Source organism: Copadichromis virginalis, linkage group LG9 (genome assembly GCF_057382275.1).
Source record: "Copadichromis virginalis isolate Kocher_CV1m ecotype Utaka linkage group LG9, C_Virginalis_male_GT1.1, whole genome shotgun sequence".
NCBI lineage: Eukaryota > Metazoa > Chordata > Actinopteri > Cichliformes > Cichlidae > Copadichromis > Copadichromis virginalis.
In genome coordinates, this window is record NC_140626.1 from 4,313,396 (window position 1) to 4,332,401 (window position 19,006).

Here is a 19,006-nt window from a genome sequence, read left to right on the forward strand (position 1 = left end):
GTGGTAATCGGAGCACTAGGTGCGGTGACTCCCAAGCTAGGCGAGTGGCTCCAGCAGATCCCGGGAACAACATCGGTGATCTCTGTCCAGAAGAGCGCAGTCCTGGGAACAGCTAAGATAATACGCAGGACCCTCAAGCTCCCAGGCCTCTGGTAGAGGACCCGAGCTTGAAGGATAAACCGCCCGCATGGGCGTGCTGGGTGTTATATATATTTCATGCCAGCTTCATGGTGTCCCACACGCCTAGACTCGATCATGACTCTCTGGAAGCAAGTATTTAAATTCATGTAGAAATATGATAATAATTAACCACATTGTAAATCATCTGAGATATTGTCTTGGATACAGTTTGGATAGTTTTCCAGATCTTCTCTTTTCTCCCCATCTACCATTTGCACTTGCTATACTTGACTAACCCTAATTTAACCCTCACTCTCAAATTATACTTATAAACTATACTCACTAGCCATTTTATTAGCTTCACTTGTTCAATGGTTTATTAACACAGGTATTTAATCAGCATTAATCAGTTTCAAGTAACTAAGTTTATTTATTTATCACAATCAATAAAAGCCAGCCCATAATAGCAATGTGGACATACATGAACATGGCAAAACAACGGAACAGAAAGACAACCCAAATCGCAGTCTTAACGGGTAAGTTTTGACCTCCTTTTTAATGGATGCCACAGAGTCAAGGTCTTCATCGGAACGTCTGAGAACCTGGCTTGGAAAAAGGGTTGAGGCCTCACGTAATGTGTGTAAGGCCATCAAAGTAAGAAACAAGATTTTAAAATGAGGAATCAATCCAATACAGGGCTCCAAGTCCCTGGTATGTGCTTTAACCTGTGAATTATGTATCAAAGGCTGAGCTGAGCCCCAGCAAAACAAGGAATGAACAGTCACCTGTACCTGCAGCAATCACAATATCATTTAAGACCTTTCAATGGAGGGCTGAAACAGGAGGGCTGTTACTGTCTCTGTTACTGCGTCTCGGTTCAGATGTCGGGTGAGAATTTGGCGTTAACAACATGAAAGCACAGGTGGTTTCAATGGTTTATTGCTTCTGGTGTACTATCTTAGCACTCGTTGGTTCCATGCAATTGAGCATTGTTTAAAGGGCTTCTTGAGTATTGTTGCTGATTGTGTTCACAGTGTTCACAGTTTACCCATCTTGTAATGGCTGCTTCTAGCAGGATAATACACCATGTCATGATCTTAAACTGGTTTCTTGAACATGACTGGTCTGTCCTCACTAGACATAGAGTTGCCTTTAATTACCCAGTTAGACAGACATTGAACAGAGACTTTCAGCTAATGTCATGTTACTTTGAGTTTTCTGTACATGGCATCTTTTACTCACTTTCTCAATTTGTTTTGGTAAAACTAAATGAACACAAGACAGATCATCATTTTCTCGTTCACTGAGCACACATAAACATATTAGTTGAGATTGTTAATTGTCAATATAAACAGCTGTTGCCTTCATCGAACATAACTTTCAGGGAAACAGCATTATTCCACATAACAACAGCATACACATGCTAACGTATACTTGCTAGCATTGAATATACAGTGGGGCAAAAAAGTATTTAGTCAGCCACCGATTGTGCAAGTTCCCCCACCTAAAATGATGACAGAGGTCAGTAATTTGCACCAGAGGTACACTTCAACTGTGAGAGACAGAATGTGAAAAAAAAATCCATGAATTCACATGGTAGGATTTGTAAAGAATTTATTCGTAAATCAGGGTGGAAAATAAGTATTTGGTCACCTCAAACATGGAAAATCTCTGGCTCTCACAGACCTGTAACGTCTTCTGCAAGAAGCTTTTCTGTCCCCCACTCGTTACCTGTATGAATGGCACCTGTTTGAACTCATCATCTGTATAAAAGACACCTGTCCACAGCCTCAAACTGTCAGACTCCAAACTCCGCCATGGCCAAGACCAAAGAGCTTTCGAAGGACACCAGGAAAAGTATTGTAGACCTGCACCAGACTGGGAAGAGTGAATCTACAATAGGCAAGCAGCTTGGTGTGAAAAGATCAACTGTGGGAGCAATCATCAGAAAATGGAAGACATACAAGACCACTGATAATCTGCCTCGATCTGGGGCTCCACGCAAGATCTCATCCCGTGGGGTCAAAATGATCATGAGAACGGTGAGCAAAGATCCCAGAACCACACGGGGGGACCTGGTGAATGACCTGCAGAGAGCTGGGACCAAAGTAACAAAGGTCACCATCAGTAACACACTACAACGGCAGGGAATCAAATCCCGCAGTGCCAGACGTGTTCCGCTGCTGAAGCCAGTGCATGTCCAGGCCCGTCTGAAGTTTGCCAGAGAGCACATGGATGATACAGCAGAGGATTGGGAGAATGTCATGTGGTCAGATGAAACCAAAGTAGAACTTTTTGGTATAAACTCAACTCGTCGTGTTTGGAGGAAGAAGAATACTGAGTTGCATCCCAAGAACACCATACCTACTGTGAAGCATGGGGGTGGAAACATCATGCTATGGGGCTGTTTTTCTGCCAAGGGGACAGGACGACTGATCCGTGTTAAGGACAGAATGAATGGGGCCATGTATCATGAGATTTTGAGCCAAAACCTCCTTCCATCAGTGAGAACTTTGAAGATGAAACGAGGCTGGGTCTTCCAACATGACAATGATCCAAAACACACCGCCCGGGCAACAAAGGAGTGGCTCCGTAAGAAGCATTTGAAAGTCCTGGAGTGGCCTAGCCAGTCTCCAGACCTCAACCCCATAGAAAATCTGTGGCGGGAGTTGAAAGTCCGTGTTGCTCGGCGACAGCCCCAAAACATCACTGCTCTCGAGAAGATCTGCATGGAGGAATGGGCCAAAATACCAGCTACTGTGTGTGCAAACCTGGTAAAGACCTATAGTAAACGTTTGACCTCTGTTATTGCCAACAAAGGTTATGTTACAAAGTATTGAGTTGTATTTTTGTTATTGACCAAATACTTATTTTCCACCCTAATTTACGAATAAATTCTTTACAAATCCTACCATGTGGATTCATGGATTTTTTTTTCACATTCTGTCTCTCACAGTTGAAGTGTACCTCTGGTGCAAATTACTGACCTCTGTCATCATTTTAGGTGGGGGAACTTGCACAATCGGTGGCTGACTAAATACTTTTTTGCCCCACTGTACAAATGATTTACAGCCACACGCATGTTAACAACTCCATATATTCGCATTATACATGCGTTAAGTCAATTAGCAAGGTTACAATACAACATGGAAATTTACTGTGTTTGGGCCAAGATTTCACTGCTTAGTTAAAATCGCTACAGCACCTCTTAACTGATCACTTCTACTAAACTATCTGGGTATAACAAATACCAACTGTGACCACGAGAGGGAGCAAAGCCATAAAAAACCACCAAAGATTATGAAATATTCAAACTACACCAACACAATGACAGTTAGTTCACTGTACTCATGTGGCCTTCACAGTCACCAGATCTAAAGTCAAAAGAGCCTTTGCGATGTGGCGCTATGAGAGATTCACGCCCAACAAATGTGCAGTGACCGTGCGATGCTTTGCTAATCTGTACCATGAAGTTCTGAATGGAAATGGTGTTCGAAAACAGCAAAAATTAAGTGACTTTCCAAGCTAACTAACTTAGCTAACTTAGCATTTCACTACATCAACACATGGCTCAGGGAGTAGAGCAGGCCTCCTACTAATCCAATGGTTTGATCTTTAGGAAGATCTCCAAACTGCCCTGGATGCATTCATCAGTGTGTGTGTGTGTGTAGGTGTGTGTGTGTGTGTGTGTGATAGTTAGAGTGCTTAAAAGCAAAGGATAGATTCCAAAATAAAGAAAAATACCAACGCTTTAAACTTTAGTATTTCTTTTGTTAATGATAGAATGTTTTCTGATGTCTTACAGATTTTATCCTTTAGTCACACCAAATGCTCAGTTTTTTTGGGGTTGCTTATTAGATTAGATTATTAGATTTAGACTTTGAATATTAAAACTTCACAGTTTTCAGGAATATTCAGATATTTGCTACCAGGTGGACTTAAGAACCTTTGGAATCAGAATAATTTATTAATCCCAGAGGAAATTATGCAATCACTGTGGCTCCAAGTTACAAAATACAACACATTAACTACAATAGATAAAAATAGCTATGATTATAAATATCTCACTATATTACAAAAAAATAATTATATATGGTTGACAGTACGAAGCCAATGAAGAACAATTTTTTTTTTTGCCGTGCCTTATTTGCTCTCTCGATTACTGACTGTTCGTTACATTCTTTGAGTTTGTTGTGAACACTGCTCCTTTTTAAAAGCTAAGGCAGATCCCCTGCCAAACTATTCTCCTCCTTCACTGCCTATTTTTTTCCTTCATTGGCGAAGACAAATTTCCCACTCTAGACTGCTCAGTGATAAATTGTAACCTGAGCTTAAATTCCTGCTCTTTCTTCCATAGGAGAAGAGAACGAGTGGGGAAAAAAGACCAAACCGTTGGGAATAATTAAAAGGATGATTTTAAGTAAAGTATTTCTCATTTTCCCCAGTACATCATGAGCAAAATCAAAGCCATGGCACAACACAGAAGTGCCACCTCCACAGGACAAGACTCAGCATCCATCTGCATCTTAAGGATAAAGGACACTCTTTCGAGGATGCCAACGTTCACATTTTGGACAGAGAGGACAGATGGTTTGAAAGAGGAGTGAAAGAAGCATCTATGTCCACTGTGAGCGACCATCTTTGAACAGAGGCGGGGCTTACGACACCAACTCTCTGCCATCTATAATCCAGTTTTGAGATCCTTCTCAGACGCCTTAACGCCCACTCACATCCTGGGCCATCTGACCTCAGGAAATCACATGATAAGGTGGGGCCAGGTTTCACAATGAGCTCACCCGAAGCTCTGGCTGATTGGGACCCACATCTATTTTCACACCTTGGCTCAGGCGATTAGAGGATCATCAGGGGGTCCTTTTGTCCCTCTGTGGGGGAAACTCCCACTGGGTTTAAAATTGGCACTCTCCGCCATTTGACCTTAGAACTGAAGAAGCTTCTCGGATGAGAGGTGAAACGTCTTCAAGCAACATGTTTTTAAATGATTAAAAGCACCTGTTAACCACAGCGTAGTCCAATATATTATTAATGCTGCAGAAATCGTATCCGAATTTGATTTATAGGTGTTGAAAATAACTCAAACTACAGGTCAGCTTTTCTGTATGACCTGCATGTTAACAAAGAGCAACCAGCTCGCTGTTACAGCTGCTAGGGTTGTCACTGACATGATTAATGATATTAACCAAACAAACAAACACGCACATGTGCGCGCACACAAGCACACACACACACACACACACACACACACACACACACACACACACACACACACACACTATATCTTCCAGGAAAGGTGTACAAGCGACAGGAGCTGCAGTGTAACTCTCCAGTGTTCACACACACTATGAAAAAAGGAGAGCACTCTCAGAGCACCAATGAGAGAAGATCATTAAAAAGTAAACAAGTGAACAAATGGGCCAATTATACAAATGACTACTGAAATTAAACTACTGGTGTTTTTTTAAAAAAATGAAATTTTATCCTTTCTGCTCTTTTTATTAACTGATCATTTTTGATAAAACACAGATTCATACTTTTTAAATTTCACTTTATACAGAAATTAGGACCAAAATGTGTCTGATATCTTTGTTACTGCTTGTGTCACCAATGGAGTCACCAACCGCAGTCTGAATTTGTTGTTGACAGACCCGAACCTATCACTAGATTTTGATGGACTGTTTTTATGTTTGCCTACTTGAACCTTTCCCTTTGTGTTACAGTAGACAGTGTACGTACACAGGAAACACACAGGCTGATCATGTACATTAACTTAAAATGATGAGGGTCAGCCAGTTACTCCTGTACAGGATGTCTGAGTGGCTCTTCTTCTAAAGGCTCCACGTTTCTAGGACTAAGGTGTGTCCCCTATCAGGTAATCCAGAAACTGGATTGAGCTGTGGATGAGGAGACACGCCCAGCTCCAAGTGTCGATCCCACTATCCTCGCTAACGAAACACTTCCCTGAGTAACCTTATCAGTGAAGATGGACAAACTCAAATTAGAAGTATTAAAAACAAAAACGTATTAAACGGTTGAAGACTCAAGTTACAACCTAGTGCTTTGGACCTCACTCTGTCTAGTAGTCTAGACAAAGAAAGGGTGCCACTCCCTAGTGGACAAACTTTTGATAATGTCAAACTAACCTGATTGGTTAAAAGTTGGTGAGAAGCCACGGCTTAAACTTAGCTCTCCCTGTTTGGCAGCTGGCCTGGTTCCTGGCTCATCGTACATCTTCACTCCAATCGGGGATCTTCTCCTTTGAAGAGAAAAAGAGAAAAAAACTCCTCCCTGCTTACACACACACCAGAATCTACGCCCTCTCCCTGTGCCCAGTAATTTTCCACTACAGGAAAACTACTTTGAACAGTCTATATTATCCTACAAAACATAAATGAGGTTAATTCCCACCATCAGCCACACCCGTCTATAGCAACTCTCTCTAAGATCTGTGCATTTGGTAAAATTGACTGCGTTATACTTCCGACGGCAGGAAAAGAATAGGCCCCAAGGAGCTGTTAATTTTAAAGCCTAAAAGCAACATGTAAGAAGCATGCAAGTGATGCAATATTCATTTTTATCTTTAGTCTTCCACAAAGAGTTAAAAAGGGAACGTGTCTAATAAACTTTTTTTAGATTTTTGAATGCAGGATAGTTTATTTAAGCAATTTAGCAGCGACAAACCAACAGCTTAATGAAATAACAGGAATCACTTCAGTCTAACTGATCTACTGTATGCTGATGCTGATTCCTGTTATTGGTCTTGGGTTGAGTGAGAGAAAGGAGAAGCTACAAGGAGAAGAAAAAGGGAAAATCAAAACGTTTTATTTAAAAATGCAAACCTTATTTTCCTTAAAATGAGGAAAAGAAAAAGGACACTGATACTGTTGCCTATTTAAAAATATATTGCAGTGGATTATAATGCATGTGGAACTTCATAGTATACCAGAATTCTCTCTAACCGGACCTCCTTAAATTTCAAGTGAGTGTTATTAATAACCACTTTCACATATTTGTCCAGATGGGCCAGATGCCTCAGCTTGTTATTTGTGACCTAAAAATGTGATTTTTGTGCCAAGAATCGTTTTTGTAGGTCTGCATATACTGTCCTCAGCAGCACTTGTAACTGCATTCTCTAAACCATGAAAAGTTTCTCTTGATTCCAAAGACATGTTTGTAGAACTGTGGTCGTAAATTAGTCATTGATGTGAGAAAGATAAAGTGCAAAGATTAAAGCATTTTATTAAATTATGACTAAATGTAATTTATAGGTTCCAGTTCAGTTCAACACACCTTTATACACTGTGCACATGGCTGAAAGTTCTCATTCATACCATCTTTAGCTGCAAGCACTGAATGATCAGGTGAATGTTCAAATGGGTGCAATTAGTGAACAATTGTCACGGTCCCCGTGCCTGCTCGGCTGGCCCTGTGTGGCTACATGTTATGTTTTGTCTTTTCTCTCTCTCCTCTCTCTCTGCTCGCTGCCTGGGCGGAGCTCATTGTGAGCTCCCGGCCTCCACCACCTGTAGGCAATCACCTGTGGCTCCTCACCCTGTTTGCTCCCGCTACTTAAGGCAGTGACTGAGAGCACCTCGCCGCTGGACTATTGAATAACGCTCGTCAGTGCTACTTTAGCCTCAGCCAGTTTTGAGCTCTGTCCGTAAAAGTTCCGTGCTAACCCTTGTTCTCTGTATGCAGATTTCTCGTGTTTTGGTTTGGAGACTCTGGACGCTTTTCCCGACCCCGCTCTGCACCCCTGGGAACCCTGGCCCCCTTCTCCCTCACCTGTATATAGTGCACCTGGAGTGTGTAAATAAACCTGTTTTTCTGAGACTTCAGTCTGCGCCGAGTCCTCCCTGCTCCTCCGTGACAGAATAGTCCAGCCAACCATAGACTCAGCGGACTCTGCTTCCTCGGCCCCGGCCCCGATTACCTTGGAGGAGCTACTACACCGGCATGAGCAGATGTTAGTCCGGCTCAGTGGAGAGGTGGCCGCCTTGGCTCTGGCCGTCGCCCAACGAACACCACTAGAGGCGAGCCCCCCCGAGGCGAGCCCCCCGGAGCGCCCAGCCTCTGCCTCATCTCCTCAGGTAACATCAGGCTTTGCTGCAAGTGCTGCTGCACCACCTCTCTCCTCTGTGTCTTTGGATAAGCTGTTGCCCACACCTGAGGCATTCACGGGGGAGCTGGGGAAGTGCGCGGGGTTTTTGATGCAGTGCGCTATGCATTTTCGCCAATTGCCACATGTCTTTTCTAGCGATGAGGTCAAGATCGCCTATTTCGTTCAGCTGTTACGTGACCGTGCTTTGACCTGGGCGCAGGCTCAACTTCAAGCAAACCCTGTAATTACGTATGCTGACTTCCTTTCCAAGTTTAAGGCTGTGTTTGATAAGGGCTCCAGCACAGAAGCCGCCGGTCACCGCTTACTCAACCTTAAACAAGGTAAGCGCAGCATGGCTGATTATTCTGTTGATTTTTGGACCCTGGCAGCGCAAACAAAGTGGGGGCAGGAGGCATTAAGGACCACGTTACTAAACAACATCAATGACGACCTAAAGGACGAATTAATGATGCGTGAACTCCCTCAATCTCTGGAGGCTGTTATGTCGCTGTGTATTCAGGTGGATGATCGGCTGCGTGCGCGCCGGAGCGCACCTGCCCGGCTCTGGCAAAAGAGCGCGCCCACCAGTAGTGGAGAGGGTACTGGTGGGCGACCTGTCTGGTAAACACTCCCATCCACGTTTAACATTGCCCGCAAAGCTCATGATACAGACAGCGATTCACCCTCTTTCTGCATTAATAGACTCTGGTGCTGAGCAGAGCTTCATTGATATCTCACTAGCCACAAAGCTGAACGTTGCTACCACAGCTTTGCCTAATCCGCTCCGTGTGTCTGCCTTATCAGGCCAACGTTTGCCGGACATCACTCATATTACTGAACCCTTGTCTCTCACACTCTCCGGTAACCATACTGAAAGGATTAGCTTCTTCGTGTTCAAGACACCGTTTGCACCACTTGTGTTAGGTTACCCCTGGTTGGTGCAACATAACCCCCAGATAGACTGGAAGAAAGAGCGTGTTACGGGGTGGAGTGTGGAATGCCACATGAACTGTCTTAAAACTGCCACCCCCCCGGTCACTCGGCTAACCACAGTTGAGCCCACAGAGGAGTGCGATTTGTCCGCTGTTCCCTTTGTCTATCACGACCTGGCAGCAGTATTCAGCAAGGACAAAGCAAAAATGCTCCCCCCCCACAGGTCCTACGACTGTGCCATTGACCTCCTCCCGGGGGCGCCACTTCCCTCTGGCCGCTTGTATAGTCTCACCCAACCTGAGAGAGAGACAATGGAGAAATACATCACCGACTCGCTGGCCGCGGGCATTATGCGGTCCTCTTCTTCTCCTGTAGGTGCGGGGGGTTTTTTTGTCAGCAAGAAAGACAAAACCCTCCGGCCGTGTATAGACTATCGTGGCCTCAACAGAATCACGATCAAAAACAAATACCCGCTGCCCCTTCTCTCCTCTGCCTTTGAACTACTTCAAGGGGCTACAGTGTTCACCAAACTCGATCTGAGAAACGCTTACCACCTAGTGAGGATTCGAAAGGGAGACGAGTGGAAGACTGCATTCAATACACATCTTGGTCATTTTGAGTATTTGGTAATGCCCTTCGGTCTGACGAACGCCCCTGCTGTTTTCCAAGCGCTAGTCAATGATGTCCTCAGGGATTTTATTAACCGCTGTGCTTTTGTCTACCTCGATGACATTCTTGTTTTTTCAAAGACTGTGAAGGAGCACGAAGTCCATGTGAGACAGATTCTCCAGCGCCTGTTGGAGAACAGACTCTTTGTGAAGGCGGAGAAATGTGACTTCCACGTAGACTCAGTGGCGTTCTTGGGGTACATCATCGCTCAAGGTAATCTGAAGCCTGACCCGGCAAAGGTCCAAACAGTCCTAGACTGGCCCAAGCCCCCAAATCGCCTGCAGCTCCAGCGTTTTTTGGGCTTTGCCAATTTCTACAGGCGCTTCATTAAAGATTATAGTAAGATCGCATTGCCTCTCACAAGACTTACTTCCCCGAAGGTGTCGTTTCAGTGGGACCCGCCAGCCCAGGAGGCGTTCGCCTGCCTAAAGGAAAGGTTTGCCACCGCTCCTATCCTTCAACAGCCCGACCTCAACCAACAGTTCGTGGTGGAGGTGGATGCGTCGGAGACGGGGGTTGGGGCAGTCCTGTCTCAGCGCTTTAAAGGTAAACTCCACCCGTGTGCCTTCTTCTCTCGCCGCCTCACACCAGCGGAGCGGAATTACGACATCGGGGACCGAGAGCTGCTGGCTGTGAAACTCTCACTAGAGGAATGGAGGCACTGGCTAGAGGGCGCTGAGCATCCCTTTATTGTATGGACAGACCACAAAAACCTGGAGTACATCCGGTCAGCGAAGCGTCTCAACTCCCGGCAGGCCAGGTGGGCTCTGTTTTTCTCACGGTTTGACTTTTCTCTCACCTACAGGCCCGGGTCACGAAACGTAAAACCTGACGCCCTTTCCCGGCTGTTCACCGTTACGGAGAAAGACCCTGACCCTGAGCCCATCCTCCCCTCCTCCTGCGTGTTCGGAGCAGTCACTTGGGCGATTGAATCCCAAATCCTCGAGGCGCAAGTCACCGAACCCGACCCAGGGACGGGCCCATCAGGGCGGCTTTATGTTCCCACGTCCGTCAGGTCACGTGTTCTCCAGTGGGGTCACACCGCCCGCTTTTCCTGCCACCCTGGACTTCATCGCACGATCTCCTTCTTGCAACGTTACTTCTGGTGGCCCTCCCTGATAAAAGACACTAGAGACTATGTGACCGCCTGTCCCACGTGCGCTCAAAACAAGCGTCCCAACCAACCGCCGTCCGGGTTGCTCCAGCCTCTCCCCACTCCTGGCCGGCCCTGGTCCCACATCGCCCTGGACTTCGTCACGGGGCTGCCGTCCTCTTCAGGTAACACAGTAATACTAACCATTGTGGACCGTTTTTCTAAGGCTGCACATTTTGTTGCCCTCATAAAGCTCCCGACCGCACTGGAGACTGCTCAACTGCTCACGGCACATGTGTTTAGGCTGCACGGCATCCCTGACGACATCGTGTCCGACAGAGGCCCTCAGTTCACCTCGCGGGTTTGGAAAGAGTTCTGCACGACCCTGGGCGCAAAGGTTAGTCTTTCATCTGGTTTTCACCCTCAGACCAACGGACAGACGGAGCGTGCCAACCAGGAGCTGGAAGCTGCCCTTCGCTGTGTTGTCTCCCACAACCAAGGCACCTGGAGCGACCAGTTACCGTGGATTGAGTACGCTCATAACAGCCTCACGTTGTCCGCCACGGGAATGTCGCCGTTCGAGGCTTCTCTGGGGTACCAACCGCCGCTGTTTCCTGCTCTTGAAGGCGAGCATGCGGTCCCCTCTCTGCAACACCACCTCCGAAGGTGCCGTCGGGCCTGGCGTACTACCAGAGCGGCCCTGCTCCGAACTAAGGAGCGAAACAAGGCCCTCGCTGATCGCCGTCGGACCCCTGCCCCTGCATACGCCGCGGGTCAGAAGGTATGGCTGTCCACTCGCTTTGTGCCTATTCGCGCTGAGTCTAAGAAACTGGCGCCCACCTTCCTTGGGCCTTTTGAAATTGACTCTGTTGTCAACCCGGTGTCTGTTCGCCTGAAGCTGCCGCGCAATATGCGCATACACAACGTCTTCCACGTCTCTCAGGTCAAGCCCGTGCTCTCCAGCCCGCTGTGCCCCCCTCTTAGGGCCCCTCCGCCCGCCCAGCTTGTGGATGGTCAGGAGGTGTACGCCATCACTCGTATTATGGACTCTCGGCGCCGGGGACGGGGTTTCCAGTACCTGGTGGATTGGGAGGGCTACGGGCCGGAGGAACGGTCCTGGGTGCCCCGGTCGGCTGTCCTGGCCAAGGAGTTGATCCGGGACTTCCATCGTCGGTATCCGGGTAAGCCTGGTGGGTCGCCGGGAGGCTCCCGTTGAGGGGGGGGTACTGTCACGGTCCCCGTGCCTGCTCGGCTGGCCCTGTGTGGCTACATGTTATGTTTTGTCTTTTCTCTCTCTCCTTTCTCTCTGCTCGCTGCCTGGGCGGAGCTCATTGTGAGCTCCCGGCCTCCACCACCTGTAGGCAATCACCTGTGGCTCCTCACCCTGTTTGCTCCCGCTACTTAAGGCAGTGACTGAGAGCACCTCGCCACTGGACTATTGAATAACGCTCGTCAGTGCTACTTTAGCCTCAGCCAGTTTTGAGCTCTGTCCGTAAAAGTTCCGTGCTAACCCTTGTTCTCTGTATGCAGATTTCTCGTGTTTTGGTTTGGAGACTCTGGACGCTTTTCCCGACCCCGCTCTGCACCCCTGGGAACCCTGGCCCCCTTCTCCCTCACCTGTATATAGTGCACCTGGAGTGTGTAAATAAACCTGTTTTTCTGAGACTTCAGTCTGCGCCGAGTCCTCCCTGCTCCTCCGTGACAACAATGGTTTGCAATGATCACTGAACAACACTGAAAACACCATCAATGCACACCGCAGTAACCCAGACATCACAAAAACATAGTTTAGGAAAAAATTTTTGAAAATGATTAGAAATGATGAAATTATCAGGTAAACCAACAACAACACAAATGCCACATTTGTTGTATATATGATGTAAATACAAACTAAAAGAACAGTTGAGATGTAGTGACACAAACATTCAGTTTCTTCAGACTACTTCAGGCACTTCCCTAACCACGGCTCTCTGCTTCATTAATCTGCTCGTATGAACTGATCTGGCATCCCTGTGAACGCCTCCCCAGCTACAGGAGTGAAAATGAGTATGTTGTGTATTTTATGATGTAATAACGCTCTAAAAAGAGAGAATCATCTGTTCTCTCGCATTAACTGATCATTTTGAACTGCGCACTGTCACTTAACACTGATCATTATCAGCTACTCTGTACTGTTGTACTATGTCACATAAATGTAACTCGATGTTTACTGTGCTGTTTTTGTTGTTAAATTTGTTTTGTGTTATTATTTTTTTTAACATTTCTAATTCCTTTACTTTATTGCGTGTTTGTTTGGGCGTGTTGTATACAGTTCTGCCTGCTTAAAGCTATTTATTATCTGACTGCATTGTTTAACTTAACTGCTGTAACAAAAGCATTTCCTAGATTATTTTAGCTAATTTAAAGGAAAAGACAACAATTATTTTCAGCCTACAGTGATAATTCTGCACATTGACACTAAAACACCAACAAGTGTGCTGAAATGTCTCGGGATTTGTCCACATGTTGAGTTGAGCCTTATTTGAATGGAGCTTGGTCTGTAGCTGTAGAGGAAAACAGGACAAAGGACGTGCTGTGGCAAAGAGACACAGAGTAATAATAAACAACAAATATATAACTAATAACTATTTTGGGGTGGGGTGGGGGAGGGGTTGTGTGTTTGTTTGTATTTTTTTGTTTTGTAAAACTGTATAGTCTGTGGTATTTTAGCAATCAAAATCAGTTGGATGGTAGTAACAACACATGCTTTATTAATATATCTCACGCTGGACTCGGGAGATCAGCACTGCACTGACTTGTTGCTCCATCTTGTGGTTCAGAGAAATAAGCCTACTGCGCAGTGCATAACATCACACATAAAGTCATAGTTGTTTTTTCCTCTATGTCGAGAGGTTTTTTTCATGAGGGTTTTTTTTTCTTGTTTAGAAAACTACCCCCAAACATCACATCACAGGTGATTGTACACTAAGATAACTTGTGCCTAATGCCATGTATGTGAAGTGACATCTGTAGCTTTGCCGATACCGATCCCGATACTTGTAACCTATAAAGGCAGCTTGTAGGGGAGAGCACTGCGCCGTGACTTATGAGATGAATCATTATCAATTTGCAAATTCTGAACTCATTTTAATGACCACTGTGATTTTTCCAAAATAATTGGTTAAAGCATCAAACTATACCTTTTAGATTTTCATGTATATTTGAAAACTTGTTTTGGAGAGCTGGGATGTAAACTGCTTGTCTCTAAAGCATTTTGGCCTAGATCTTGTTGTTTAAATGTACTGTAGGCTATAAATAAAGGAGACTTTAGTTCTCAGTCATCCAGGTCATGGTATCGTCTAACGAGCTTAGAAATAACTTAGCTTTTTTTAAAAAATTATATCTTTATTTGGAATGGACAGGAAAAATCCATCAACATAGCAATATATGAATGACATGAAAACAGAGTCCTTCCAGGTTTTTGGAGTTAAGTCCAGGATAGCAACTATCATGGAGGAAAAAAAAGTAAATAAAATAAATGAATTAACAATGGTCAGAAATTAGATTAGATTAGATAGATAGTAGGTTACAAAAGTACAAGTACCAATGAGATCAAGTAAAGTCAGCTCTTGTGGGGGCAATGAATAGGATCCATTTGTTCCAAATTTGGTAGAATTTGGCCTTTTGATTTCTTAACAGATATGTCAGTTTTTCCATCCTAAATATCTCTACAATGATCCCAAACCAGTCATCCAGGGTAGGCTGAACTGGGCTTAACCATCTTCTTGTAATTGTTTTCTTACTTGGCACCAAGAGTATTTGCACCAACTTAATTAATTACAATATACATAATTATCACGTTCGTACAATATAAATATTCTATTGTTCAAACGTGAAAGGTATATTGTACTAACATTATAGTATATTGTTAGAACAATATACTTTTCACGTTATAACGTGATATAGCTCTATTTTTCTCTTGCCTGGGTGGCAGCTCTACGCTTACGTACTCGGATGAGCTTGCCTCATCCTACAAGTTGTGCCTCCATCTCTTGTGTCCAGATCACACGCTGCACTGCCGTGCTGCTCCACCTTTTCTCTTTCATTTCTGTGTTTGTGCGTGCGCAGTGTGAGAGGCTGCGTTGAGGGGCGACAGGATATCAAACAGGTTTGATTATCTTGCGACCAAACGATTGATGATTGGGAGCTGGTCGTGAGGTGTTAACTGCTTTTCGTTACCCCACTCTTACTTGAGTAACTTTTTTGACGACTACTTTTCACTTTTACTTGAGTAATAATATTTTAAAGTAATGCTACTCTTACTTGAGTACAATTTTTGGAAACTCGACCCACCTCTCCTCTCCTGATATGGTGACTTGAAGTATCTAATAATATTCTTGTAGCCATGTTCTCTTCAGTTCATGGAGCTGGATATGGACCACTGGCAAGACCAAATATTTTCCCACTCCCCCACAGAAATTTAATGTATAAAGTGTTATCCTGCTGGCACTAGAAAGAGCTTGGTATAGTTTGGAAATGGATTTAGCAGGGGTCATGGTTGTAGGATTTTTCAGGATGTTAAATGTGTAAAGTCGGACAATTTCCACTCATGATCAATATATGACCTCAGCTCTAGGTATCTCTGAAAGTCCTATTGTGTCAGGTTGTGTTTGTCTTGCAAGGTCTCAAATCTGAGCACAATGTTTCTATGAGTAACAGAGAGGAATGTTGTAAGGTCATATGATACCATGATTTAAAGTTAGAGTCATGTCTGTTTGGAATAAAATCTGAGTCAAAAGCAAACCACCTGAAAAATTCCTGTGTATCCCACAAATGTTGATTACCTTCTGCCAAACTTCAAGAGTGTGGGTTAACCAAGGGTTCCCCAACTTTTCCAGCTGACACATAGACCCTTATCCGCCATTACAGCTTGGAGGAATAACTTAAACTTATTAACGTTTCCTGTTTCCTCTGTCTGCGATGACAGAGGAAACAAGCTTCTTCAGTTCTAAAATCAAATGGTGGAGAGCCCCAGATATTTGGGCTAGATACTCAACTTGGAGGAAAACAACAAAGGTATTGATGAAGTATCAATCCAATACCAGTACCAGTGTTGGAATTGATATTGTTGATATGTAGATGGATCTGCACATCTTGAGACACAATTTCTCTAAACTTGGCACCACATCATGTTTTTCTTTTAGTAATTGTTGCATTAGTCAAAGACAAGGCCATGCAAAAGTTGTATTGTAGTTTCTTTTTGATATTCTTGTCATGCAACCAGTGCTTTACAAAATGTATTGTGCTCTCAACAAAAATAGTTTCCCCACTTGAGAAAAGAAAGAAAGAAAATTTGCCAAAAGTGTTGTAAAACTTTGCTCTCCATGGAGATGGGCTAAAGAAAGGGATCCCTCTTGCTTCACCTTCATGCTGTGTTTCATTTTTACTTTTTAATAGAAGTGTCAAGAAGCTCTCAGGGGTCCTCCACTTGTGGGGAATGATAATTAATTGGAGGATTAGAGCTACATGCACCCTGCGCCCTGGCTTGACTTATAACATGGCTTTAGGGTTTGCAGTTCTTCTGACTGCTGACTGTGTGTTTGAGTGTGAGGCAGAGTATGAAAGAAGGAAAGAGAGTATTAACAGTCCTTTGATGTGGTATCACTTGTACTGTAATTACAGTACATGATTCTTCTTGCTGCAATATTTCTGTGTTTGATTGATGTGTCTCGTTTATACGTCTGGATTCTGGAGTTTGACCCACTTGCTTTGTGCAGGTATATAGCATAACACATGAAGCGCATGCATTTCAGTACTGATACACCGATGTCCTTACAGCTTTGCAACAATGAAGAAGCATCAGGTTTTTAATCTTGTTGTAAAGTATACACGCTAATAAAAAACCCTGTTGAACCTTTTTGGGGTGTTTGTGAAAAGGTGTGTGAAAGTCATCAGCTCATGAATGACCATGTTCCTATTTTCTCAGAAATAGGTGCACAGAAAAGAAGAGCCACCTTCTATCCCTACAGGGATATTTTACATGAATGTATCCATTAGGGCTAATTATTGAACTATATGTGCCTTTTCAGGGGCCAGCAAGGTAAAGTAAAGCCTCTTTTCCACTAGTAACTATTCGGCTCGACTCCAATCTGCTCTGTTTCAGTCATTTTCGATTACAATTGTGTTTGTCATTAAAGCGATGTGGTTGAATTACCTGTGACGTGATTTGTATGCGACACAAACACATCATGTAGAGGGAGTACCACACTTGCTGCTATTTGGCTTTTGTCAGACACATGGACCACAGCTTTGAGTTTTCTGCAGCAGTCAGCTCAATGCATGCAGTCTTGTTGACATCACATTTTCAGATTGACTCGGCTCGCTTGGAACCCTGGCCGAGCAGGTACTCGCTAAAAACCGAGTCGAACTGACTAAGCGCTAGTGGAAAAGGCCTTTAAGTACGTCCTTACTGTGCTCATAGGAATTAAGAAGGTAAGTATGATAGTTTTGTATTTTCTCATTTTTGCATTTATTGTCATTTATTTCATTTTGACTTCCTAATTGTATTTTTTTTGTTTCCATTAAGTTTTTATTGTTTGAAAATGTCTGGCTTGAATTTTATTTATATTAGTTTCAGTGTTTTAGTTTTTTTAAATTCAGTGTTCTATGCAAGGCATATGTCAGACGTAAGACGTAGATGTAGACTTCCAGGGTCTCAATGAACACGTCCATCAAAGCCTCATCAGGCAAAGTTGTAACCGATACTAAAGCTAAGGATCTTTTGAGTGTATTTTCAGTCTGTTTTCATTTTCCAAGTTCAAATAATCAAGTTTTTATTTTAATTAAGAGATGCTTTCTTCTTGTCTTATCTAGATGTAGTTTAGTTTAAGTGAACTAAAATAATCTTGGTAACCACCAGGTGCTGCAGCAAGTGTGAACACCTCTATAAAAGCAGACATCCGAGCAATTTGCTGTGTCCATGTGTGCATTAACACAGTACCACAGGATCGCTTCGTCCATCGACATGCCAGCAAATTTAACCCAAGGTACTAATAAAAATATACATTTCTCTTGTACCTAATTTTATACCTGTTTAAAGGTCAATTTCTTTAACATTACATTAGGGTACAAAATTGCATCAGTGATTAAAGACAGATCTCTGTAAGGTGTCAAGGATTCAGCAGTTTAGTTGGTACCGCCCAACTGACAAGGTGCAATAATTACACTCACTCCATTAATGAATCCATTATCCTCAAAGCTTTGAAGAACTACACTTACTTTCTGAGTGTAGTTCTTCAGAGCTTTGAGGATAATGGACTCATTACCCGGCTGCAGTGTGAATTCACAAATACGTAACCAAAGGGTGGCGAATGCTTTTGAAGAATGAAGTGCTACTTCTCCCTGGTCAGGGTGGAGACAATTTGCTGCAGGTATCCAATTCTAGATTTCATTATTTCCACCACTGTGTTTCACTGTGGATTTTACCCACTGCAGCTTTATTTTGTCTCCTGTTAGTCCTATATATACACTTCTTCCATCATCATCAGTAGCTAGGACTTTTGCTCTCAATATTCACTCAGAAATTATGGTATGTTTAGCCTCCCTCAAATGTTTGGCCTTTTTCCTTTGCCAAAAGTTCTTTAGATAAAATGTAACCACTATTTGACACACAACATTTCTGTGCTCTTGACTGCTTGGTTGGTTACTGTTGGTCTGCCCAATCCTGCTTTGGATGCAACTTCTTCACTTCATGGAATGAAATATTTTTGCTTTCCCAGACTATGAAAATTATTTTATGGGGACAGACACTAGTTTAAGTACCCGCGGTCAACCATCCAAAGCAAAGGACAATGTACAGGAAAGGTGCAGAAGACAGTGCAGGCATGGTGGAGTGGGTGGAGACCAGTATCGCTGGACAGAAGATGTTAATTATGGAGCTTTGTGTTGGTAGCAAAGGAGGACATACAGAGGGTTGGTGTGAGAGTGGAGGATGGGGATAAGGTGAGATGAAGGCAGACAGCGACCTCTAAAGGATGTAACTGAGAGAAGTAGAATTTAGGGGTACATATACGGGTATGTTACTTAAAAATGGAAAA

The 19,006-nt window shown here is 43.9% G+C and overlaps 1 long non-coding RNA gene across 1 annotated transcript; it reads left to right on the plus strand.

Annotated features, from left to right (window-relative positions):
* Positions 1–7,535: 7,535 nt before the first annotated feature.
* On the plus strand, positions 7,536–7,968 carry LOC146701145 (uncharacterized). The gene is made up of 2 exons (XR_014922352.1): positions 7,536–7,754; positions 7,834–7,968. It is a non-coding gene; the product is annotated as an uncharacterized LOC146701145 (long non-coding RNA).
* Positions 7,969–19,006: the final 11,038 nt, after the last annotated feature.